General features: G+C 36.0%; 1 long non-coding RNA gene across 1 annotated transcript; it reads right to left on the reverse strand.

Annotated features, from left to right (window-relative positions):
* Positions 1-382: 382 nt before the first annotated feature.
* On the reverse strand, positions 383-10,962 carry LOC124174194. Its single transcript, XR_006868902.1, has 2 exons — positions 10,923-10,962; positions 383-1,070 (listed from the first exon to the last, which is right to left on the reverse strand). It is a non-coding gene; the product is annotated as an uncharacterized LOC124174194 (long non-coding RNA).
* Positions 10,963-11,500: the final 538 nt, after the last annotated feature.

The following is an 11,500-nucleotide window of genomic DNA, read 5'->3' on the forward strand; positions in this document are numbered from 1 at the left end:
AGAATGCTCATTGCATCATAGAATAGCCTCTTGACACTCGATAACAGCTCAAGTTTATGGAAACCAATATGGATAGGAATTAAAATAGATTGTGAGAAAAATTACATCATTTAAGTTTATTTCAGTGGTTCATCTGTGGATACAAAACTTGTCTCACTCGGAAAAGTTCTCCATAGAGCCAATGTTTCTGTGTTCAAATCGCGCGAGAAACTAAGTACGCGAATTTTTCATAAAAATTAAAAAATGCGCTCTATTTAATTGTAACTAATCGATCGAAGGCCTAAAATTGGATATCTATGCTATATTTTTTGGCAGTTACATATAAATTTTTAGTCAGGCTCCACGACGGTGCACGTCGAAAGTCGAAATAAGTACAAGTAAATTATCGATTCATGCTAATGTACACTTTTTATTTTCATAAAAATTGTGATAACATGTAATTAGCATAATGCGAATCATAGTCAAATGAACACTCAGGCTCGTTAATGGTCTACCTGAGGACCTATTATCAAATGAACGATGGAGTCAAGGAGTGTAAATCACATGAAATTAATTCTATGGTAGGCTCCAGTAGCTGGAAAAATATTAGATTATAAATATAAGGATTGAATTAACCATAATATATGTACACTTATTTTACTTCATAACATCTAAGAATGTCATTAAAGATGCCAAAGCTTTTTTAAATAAGAAAATTGAGCCAAATCTCCTTAGAATTAATTTGAGGATAAGAATCCATATTGATTGTACACTAAATTTGCTTTATAACCTCAATGGTTGTCATCTCTGATGCCAAAACTTTTTAAAATATCAATAACACGCGGAAAGTATTTGTTTTGTTATCGCGCAGCAGCGAGTCCTTGCGTTAGTGCGAAGAAGCCCGCTGCGTCGTGAGAAGCTCGTCGTCACGTTCTGGTCCAACTGCGGCCGCTGCGCTCCGCCCCCGTGGCTCTGGTTCCGCGCCGAGGGTCTGTGTGTGCATTTGGGAAGGACCACCACACCGCGACGCCACCCGTCACTCAAACACGCGCCTCCGTCGTGGGCGGGTGCTCATCCATTAGAAATATGTCCTGTATTAATCAAAAATCTTTCCATCAGAAATATATCCGATGTTTGATAGAAATCGCTGTGGTAGACAGTATTTCTTCTTATTAGTCTTTCTGGGTGGAGGATTTTTTAAACACAGGTATGTCCACAAAACACATTTTTTCCAAAAATTAATGATATGTTAGCTAAAAAGAATCATAAACCCAAGGAAAAATGCTTCCTCTGATAAATTTATACGATTAGGATAAATTTTATTGAAGTACGTCTATTACTCATTAAAAGCTCCGTTTAGATGAAATGAATATATTCTTTACTTTCTAGTATTTCGAAAACCAAGTGAGATCTACGTGTATATAGTAAGATGTGGATACATATATCAAATTCTAGGAACAAGAATAGCACAATTTTATTAGCATTTAATTTTTGTATGCAAATATGTAGTACCGTTATGTCGGATATTTATATTTTATTTTTATATTTATATTTCATATTTATAATTTATTTTTATAGTAATATCTTATTTTTATGTGAATAAATCTATATTGTATTTAAATATTGTATTAATTATATTTTATAACATTATTTATATATTTAGGATACATAAATTCGGGATACGTCACCGCGGCACTACTTTCATTGCTTCTTCACTGTTTTGCTCATTCCGAGCTGGATACCTATTTTAAACTCATAGGGAATACATTTTGAACAGATACGTTTTATAAAATAAATGATTAGCCTGTAAACCTAAAAAGATCTCAGCGGTGGTTACTTCGACGCGGTTGTGTACTCTCGCATGAGCTGGGTAAAAAAATAAAAACAACCAATGAATAATATAATAAGAAAATATGGGAGTGACATCCTACTCTAGGTTAAAAGTGGGCACTCATCCTATTTATCAGATCAGATTCCCAAAGGATCGGAGTGCGTCCAAAATCAAAAGATCAAGAAAGAAGTTTTTTTTTATCTTGTCATTTCTGGGTTCAAAACTTCTTAGCTTCTCCGAATCCTGCACAATTCCGGGAGTGAAATCCCTTTTCAATGAAAAAGAAGAGAAGGAAAACAGCAGAAAACACAGCTAGGTCTGGAAAGTGTTCAAATAAGGGGCGTGAGACTTTCTAGAAAAGATGCGAGCTGACAGGCAGAGGATGAATGGGGTCACTATGGTCGACAGGACCTCTTGAAGCATTAATTAGTGTCTGAGCGGTGGAAAAAAATCCTTAAAAACGCCACGGCGGATCGGTTTCTATTATATTTGGCGTTGATGTGAGTGAAAAGCCATTCGGGCGACTAGGAATTATCTAGCGCTACGGAAGTGCATGGGGGAAACGTGCGAAGCCTCGTTCTGCTTGAAGTAAGCTCACGATTAAAAAATAAAAAAGTAACTTTTTCTGCTTCGAAGAGTCATTTTCAACTGATGAATTGGAGTTCATTTGTGTTTGAGGATAATTATAGGTTATTTCTACCTCAGGGGAGAATCTTTGATTTGATTTGTATTGCAATAAGGCGCTGGGCGAGTTATAAGGCGTAGGAAAGAAACCGAAAGAATGTTTACTTTCCTAGCAAGAATGAGAATGCCTTTATCGGCTGGGAATCTCTCCAAACAATGTACAATAAGCTGGTTTTCAAATGGAGGAGTCAGACAAGAGCAACTAATACAAAAATTTTAGCCCCTAAAACCGTCGGCGGATATTGCCTACATGCGTTTATTGGGAACACAGTAAGATAGCGAAAATCAATAGCATTCGTATTGATCACCCTGAATACCCTAAGTATCAAGTAACATTAATATTAATATATAAACTGTAGGTTACGGGTCGAGGAAGTGACTTTCCATGAGGAAATATTTGCAGATATAATTATATTACAATAATATCTACAATTGGCTTTCATTTCGACACATTTTCCATTTTAGATGTATTAACTATTCCTGTGACGTACGCTTTTTCTGTAAGTATTCAAGCCATTCAAGCTCAGGCACCTCTTCCGATGCAATTACCATTTCCGGTCATAATCTATTAATTCCTGTCAAAACGTCGTGTACAGCTATTACAAAACATCCGTTCCATTATCCAATTTCCGTTTACTTTCTTTGCAAGATTAATTCGAGTCATTTACCGTGGTCATCATAATTTATTATCGTAACATCTAATGCATATCTCTATTCTCTCACGGCAATTAAGACTTCGATATCAATCATAAGGACTCTTAATTCAGAGTATTTCGAAGCGTTCATGACACGAGGAGATAAGGCAAATACAAAGCCATGGGGATCTCACACTAAAGACGGTGGAAACAGTAAAATGTTGGAGCAGGGAAGTTTAGGAAAAGACTGCGATAGTAACATTAGAAAGATGATGGTGTTGGAGAATGAGGATTTTAAGTGCAGGAAAGAGTAAATTGGAAAAAAATAAAACCCAAAGAATATAACCCAAGGAAATACATGTAGCTATGAGGGAGATGAAAGAGTGTGGAAAAGAATGGAAAGTTTATCGAACAAAAGAACATAGACACGTCTTAAATGGAAAGAAGGAAAGGAAATTGTAATGGGGAAATGTGGGCTTCACACATGAAGCTTTCTACTTACAATTAGTAAACCCATATTAGAGTAGCTAGAACACCTTTATATTATATATACATATATTATAGTTAACCCACGTTAGAGTTGCTAGCATAGTTCGAAATTTGAAGAGCCATTGTAGCTGGAAGATGAAAAATAGTAAATGGCCTTTACGGACATAATCTTTTTTATTTGAAAAAATTTCAGAGTGCTTTTTGAGTAGATACTTAAACTGTCAGTAGTTCTATTTGAAAAGGAGAACCTTTGCTCAATTAATTATTTTACTTCTTGGCGCCAAAAGTACAACGGTCAATGACTATCTAAAAACCAACTGTTGATACCGTCTCCCGATTTTTTAATTCGTTTGAGGACTCTGTAGTTACCAATCAGCAGCCAAAAAATTTGCCAGTCACTCCCTTCTTGAAAATTTCTTTAAAAGTCAGCGTTTCCCGTTTTGAAATGTGACATTTAGGTGTTTCCTGAATCTAAATATGCTGCCGGGAATGTGTGCACTTATAATGAGAAGAATTGCGGTGGAAATACTGAAATTGTGTAGGGAGTAGGCCAAATAGTGGTATAATACTTAGGTGATGACGACAACGCATGCGCTATAGATATCACAAATTTCCTTTCTGTCGCTTCATCACATAAGAAAATTTTAAGTGACACTCGGTTTGTCAGATGCTTTCAAAGCCATCGACCGCATAATTTTTTATTTTTAATCTATTCGCTCGCTTCTGGGTCGCAGTAAGCGGATCTCAGGTGTTAGAGAAAGAAAAAAAGCAAAGGCGACGACGGCGTCAGCTTGTTCCGAAATTGAAATACCGGTGAAAATAAAAAATCAAAAGTATGTTCCGATGACAATGAAACCGTATCGAATAATACTGACGCGTGTTCCGTTCAAACAGGGCTATTGGGACTCGATAAAGTAAATTGGGACAGCTTGAACGTCAGGGAGGGCGTCATATATATCTTTGTATGGGAAAGTGAACGCAGGCAGAAAAATTGAGGTAGAGAATGCGTGACCATGTATTCGATAATGGGCGATGATATCGGGTAGACTGTTCCGCCGCAGAGATGAGGCGTTGAAAGTAACCGAGTCATTATTCATAGCTGGTCTGTGACGCTGAGCTTTCGCATCCACAACGGTAGGTACCTCTCTGATGATATTCGCGTGAAAACGTATTGAAACAGGAAAAGAATTTAACTAAAGAATTAACTGTCATGATGTTCTTCCAGGAAAGATGTGCTGAAGAATGGCATAGTGATAATAAAACGTATAAGCTATATGGAGCTGCATCAGATGGCAACCCAAATATTTAGACTATAAAAAAAAAACACTTGAGAATTATCTAAAATTGAGACCTATGTAGTCTATTTAAAGATGGTCCATGATATCGATAGTCGGCATATGCAAAGCTACTACTCATCTGCCTTGGCCATTTAAAACTATTATTAAACTGCAATCGAAACGTAGATCCTTTGCTTAAGGTTAGGTACAGCAGTGGATGTGAATTAATTCCTTCTACACGTTCGTAGCAATAGCAAACACTCATGATAACAATAAAACTCAAGGAAATTTTCATAGCTAGCGCATATCGATTACTTCTAAACTTATCAAAAACTTATGTCTCTAGATTTCCGCTTCGTTATGATGCACGAAGTCTGAACAGTTTCAGGATAATTGCAATGCAGACTAATTGCTTGCTAAATTACTGCTAGGAGTAATGCAAGCCATGTATTTTACAACACTTTAGACGGAAGTTTGAAAAATTTAATTATCGGATTAAGTAATCCAACTAGTCGCCGATTTTTCCGCAAGTAGGGTACTGAGTAATTCGTGACGTATGGTGTGCTGGTGAGGTAAAATACCTTTGGAATGGTACGTAGGGAATTTGATGGTAATAGTCACAGAATAAGGCCAAAAAATAGTAATCCAGTCTCAACGCAATGGTCCATATATCAATCATTTTTATAACTTTAAAATAATGCACAAACGTTAAAGCGATGCCGTATTTGAAGTCACGGCATAAACAGAAAACTTAGTTATTAGTCACGTTCATGGGTGCCGATATATTAATCCGAATTTAGCAGATTGGGATTTAAATATTATTTAACAGTTTCCTACCTTAAACTACCATACTCTTGAGTTTACACCATTTCCAGTGCGTTTCATTGAAAGTTATTGTAATTGGCGACCATTTTACTCCTTCAGTGAATTCCTATAGTAGCGGAATCATTTTAAATGAAGCATGAGGCCAGATTACCTATCAATCCTTACGTTATATGAAAATCACAGAAAAATCTAAATTTTTTATTCATGGATGGAAATAATTGTTTATTTGATTTTGAATGAATAGGATTTGCATGAAAAAAATCTATCTTTCTAACGGACATTGCAACGCTAAAGTTGTACGCGTAAGAGCTTAATCACATGATCCAGGGTACAAAGAATTTATTACTCGGCTGTTTCAGAATGAAATAATTGAATAAAGGTGACTGCATTGGTAATTGCAAATTGAAAATTTTAACGGCTCGCGAGTGAATCTATGTATTAGCTGGTTCGTATTTATTTTTTCAATGAATCATTCATATTAGTCTTCATCTGATGCATAACACATCACTGATTAGATTGAGTTATACATCAAGACATGTACTTTTTTTTTAAATAAATGACTTTACTCTGGTCGGAGTGTGCGGTAAAACAAATTGGCGACTCCGCTGCCTCGTTTACCCCAGATCTGCCATTGATTGTATCTCTGCCTGAAAATAATCGTTGAGACTCTCTGGCTACTCTCTTAATAGAGAAAAATAAATTTCGAGAACTGGGGCGTACGTGATGGTTGTTTGGGAAAGCTTCTCGCAGATGCAGTGAAACGTGGGCTTATTCAGCGATGGGTAAAGTGGTAACGTCCTGTTGAAAACTGGCTTCTGGGTAAGGTTAGATGAGAAGTCAGTTGAACAAATAAAATGTGCTGTGCTTTCTTCTAAATGCTGATTTATAATGAAATTAGTGTACCTATTTAACGTTTTCTGGGGAGAATAATAGTCTACGACGGATAATACTCCTTGCTTGATCTGAAAATGAGAAATACGACCGGTAAGTCAGTTAAATGAGGTTTTGAAATGCACCTTTAAATTCTTATCGTAAGAATTTTAATGAGCCAAATTCTCAGCACCAAAATGGAATCCCTCATCCTCTGTTCATTTTAATATATTAATGGCTCAGAGAGCAATCCTAACTCATTTCAGCAGCTATTAGAGGATTACGCTACGGAAAAAACATAACCTAATGCCAATCATATAAATATTTATTCAGCACTTATTTTGCAAGAAGCACGCATTTTTTCTGAATCTTAAATAAATATGAGGATATCTCATTAATATAAAATATTGATTTAATTGATTAGAACCTGTGATAAATGGTCTCTCGACTATTTTAATGTTAAGAACGGGAGGGGAAAGTTTCCATTTGTGATCAATGAAAATAATGATGAAGAGTTTCTAAACCATTCAGATTCGTGATTAATACTCGGTGAAAGGAATACGATTCTCCAATTTTAGGTTTGAGGAAAAAGGAGGCTGCGAAGAATTAATAGAGCTTTCGGTTCAACCAACTGTGAAGCCCATCTTTTATTTTTGTCGTTTTAATATTAGTTTAAATTTTAAAGTATATATTTCAATTTTGTTGCTATTAAATTTTATATTGAAGCATGCATTTCAAATTTCCGCAAAGTCTAACTCGAATGTAACATTGAACGAAAAATTTCGGGCAGATTTTTTTATATACGGTGGAATTGCCAAATATAACTTCTTAAATTCCCTGTTGAGACGATGAGCTCTATCCAAACTAATAAAGTCAATTGTGGTCAAATACGAAACAGTGGTATTCTTAATGTCTAACCTCTTCAAACCTGAAAGTGAATTTAGAAGATTTTCTTTCTCTTCATTTCCATGCAGAAATAGAACTGAAAAATATTAACTCACAAACAGCTGAGTATATTCAAGCGCAGAATGTGTAGTATACGATACAAGCGGCAGTCAGCACTTGGAGACACTAGTAGATCAGGATGTGATAAAAAACTAGATGTATTACATATATGTTATAGTGGGACTGAAGAGGCTAAAATATTGCTTACAAAGACTCTATGTATTTTAAAATAAACAGATGAGAATTGCTGTGAATCAAAAATGTATTATTACAATTCGTATTTTCCTTGTTTGTTTCATGAGTTGCATCTACGAGAGTCATTTTTCCAGCATATTTACAAAATGAATAATTTTTCTATCCCATGATTCTGGAAGAAATGTGCATTCATACTTTTGAAAGCTATTCCAATAATAGAAATAGTATAATTTACGAATTGGAGGACAATGCGTAAAAATATTTGCACTAATCAGGTTTTTACTAAGTGAGGACTATTTAAATAATCTTAAATGGGTTATGCAGATTTATAGTGAATCTAATTTACCAATTTACACTGGATAGAATGGTGACTTTTTCCGACCCCCACTACTGCTGGAATTTTAACTCTCACTTACAACTCGCTGTTAGCCCCCCTTGTCCCTATCCTGGATCCGCCTCTGATTGTAGGCATTTCATTGCAGATTGCAGTTTGTTATAGAGGTTGAATCCTTGATGTGTTACAATTTGCAATATTTCAGCTGCTCAACGGCCATTTAGATGGATGAGTTCATTTGACCTGGTGTTGTAGGTATGCAAATATGAATTTTTTTTTCAAAAGATATACGGTCCCCTTCATCTCGATAGAGAAAAAAAAACCAAAAAAAATTTAAAGCCATATAGTTCGTAGATTAAATTTTTAATACTTTTGCCTGCTAATGTTTCGTTTCTTTGGTTTAGTTGTGGATAAAATGGTTTTAAAAACTATTTTTCTGAAGTTTAGAGTAAAAAAATGTGTCATTATACCTCGAGCGGGTAATCGACATCGAAAACTCAAGAAGTCGAAATCGAAACTTTAGAGTCAAATTAATCGGTAAATAGTAAAATTTGAGATTAAGAATGCATTTTTCGTCAGAAGCCGGTCATTTAGAAAGAGACGTAAACAATTCAACGTAAACAATTCTAATGGTCGTCATGTGGACAGTAGGCCAAAAACGCAATAAGTTCAGCATTCTTACGAATGTTATTTTCTCAAAATTCACCATAAATCACGTGGAAAACGAGATTCGAATGCAAGCATAAGAATGTGTATGTATTTTTCTTTCTAATGGTATATGCTTTAGCTATACGTGAACATTATCACTAATTTAAATATGCAAAATAAAAAAGGTCTGCCGGAATTAAAAGGAACTTTAAATGTATTTTTTATCGAAACTTTTAAGTCAAATTATTAGGTACATAGTGAAAATTGAAATTGAGAATATATTTTTCGTCAAAAGCCGGTGAGTCTGAAAAAAAAGTTTAAAATAAATTATCACTGTAGGTGTAGAATAAACTGAGGTTATACATAATTACAGAAAAAGACCTTTCTTTAATAATATATGTGATGATAGAGGAAATTAGACCCCATCCCCTCCAAGATCCTGGCATTGGATCCACCGAAGCTCTGAGAAATATCTCGAAGAAAGTTGTGATGCAATTCTTCGAAAAATAGACGAAAATCAAGCAGCTGAAATCCACTCATTTTTTGCATTCACACCTCCCTCTAGGTCATCCTCGCACACACCTCCATCTTCGTTTGCCCCGCTAAGTGTGCCATGGTGACTACGCTCCATCGGCCCTGCTCACGGGTTTGACTGCCCGTCATGCCACGCGGGTGGACGCGTCATTTTTTTCCCGCCCATCCTTTTTTTCCCCCCTCCATCGATGTTTCTTATATTCTCTCGCGAAACACATTGGCTCCGTCTTATTTCAGAAATCGGACAAGAGAAGTCTCTCAAGATGCGTGGCAAAGGAGGGTGGGTTGTTCTCTCCGTAATTTAGGACACTCGGGTACACCTGATCCCTTTCTTCCTTCATCTTGCGCTCCGCGCCATGTTGGACAGAATGGCTGTGAGCTGGCGAATTTCGTTTGCTCGATGTATGCTATGGAATGAGAAACAGTCGTTCAGAAGAATATTTAAGGTCGAAAAAATGGTTGCGGTTATTAGTGACCCACTATCACCTATAGATTTGTCCATATCTCTAGGAGAATAGTTCGTATTTTGCCGTTGTAATAGTTTCTGTGCGATTTTTTTTGGTGGCTCAGAATTCGATTGATTTTTTGATTCACTGTTGGCAGTTCTCGAGATTTTCACAGTGTGCCGGCTACTTCTTCATTTACAAGGTTTTCGCAATGCGGGTCTTGTCCACAAGAATGCCTCATTTTGAAAGTAACGTAAATCATGTTCGCCTTTTCGCAAATTTTGAAAAAAAAGTTCAGTCAGATCCAGTAACCCATTTGTCTTACTTCCACACTACGACCTTTATTGCAATATAAATTTAAGCAGTTGGCAAAATTGCAACCTGAGTAGTTGCCAGTAAGCATTTAACAGTGAGAATATAAAGGATTTTTTTCTCCGACGCGACGTTATTTATATTTTGGAGGTCACTTGGTGATGCATGCCGCCAGAGGATAAAGTAAAAAATCGCTTACATGATTAATCTGTTCACAATAAAAATCAAATGATACTTAAATTTGTCAGTTTAAGATACATACTTTAACCTGTAATGGATATTCATTATATCTTCGGAGTCTATATCATTGTAAGAGTCGTGAGATTTTTGTAAGAAAGAAAAGCTATCTTGACTTATGACTACAGAAATAGTATTGCAGAATATCTCGCAGAATTTTGAAGAAATACTTTTATTGCTGGAGGAAACGAAACTAATTGGGCCAAGAAGATAAATTCTTTCAGATATTCTCAGTGGTTATCTCTGCCATAAATAATTGAAAAACTTCCTAAATTAAACCTAAGAAGGACAATGACATTCAAAAGGAAAATGGATTCGCTACACCAATTAGGCATCAAACTCGCACCAGGAAGTTAATTACTTTAATCAATGTAATGCAATAATAAACTCGAGGAATAATATTCCTTCTATTTAGGATCATGGTTGGGGATGCCGAAAAAATATTCGTGGAATCGTGTCGACAGCTACGATCATCCTGATTGCATCAAGTGGCAAACATCATTTTATATAATCCATCGGTCGTAGTTGTAACGTTTTTAAATATCCACTACTAACTTAACAAATAATTTCAGTACAATTCAAAAACAAGCTCTATATTTTGAAACTTGGGAGCAAAAAACAACATCAAAAATCCACCATGACTATCACAATCCCATTTATATTATCCGTACTACCACTCACTGAACCACTGCCATGAACTGCACCAGTGTGGGGGTCTTGAGCTCTTCGTATCCCTTTCCTTCGGTCTCTCTCTCTCTCTCTCGTAGACGCCTCCTTCTCCGCGTCCTTTAATTCCTCCTGCCGATCCTGGGTTCTGCCGTATTCCTTCCTCCGGTCGCACAATATACCACTCTTTAATTTTTCTCCCGATCCTTTCTATCACGTCTATCTCTTCCTTCTCTCCATACACGACACCTCTTTTTCCGTTCACAACAATCTCCCCGTCCCTCACTACCATTGTTAGTTCTAAATTATTTACAAACAACATGGTGGCTTCTTTACATTATGTTACATAGTTATCCAAAAATGTTGTAATTTACCAATTTAACGATCCATTTCCCATTTCATTTCAAATCCTTCGAGGCGTCTGTCTTCTTATGTGCGTGTTTGGTTCAATAAAAACTGAAAGGAGAACAAGAAGCGATAGGCAGGCTTTATATTCCGATTCGGACGGAGACTCAACCCTATGATAATCTAGACTGTAAATAAGTAAATATGAACTTAAAATTGGGACACTATAAATTAGAAATAGGCATATG

The sequence above is a fragment of the Ischnura elegans genome, chromosome 1 (genome assembly GCF_921293095.1).
Source record: "Ischnura elegans chromosome 1, ioIscEleg1.1, whole genome shotgun sequence".
NCBI classification, from domain to species: Eukaryota; Metazoa; Arthropoda; class Insecta; order Odonata; family Coenagrionidae; genus Ischnura; species Ischnura elegans.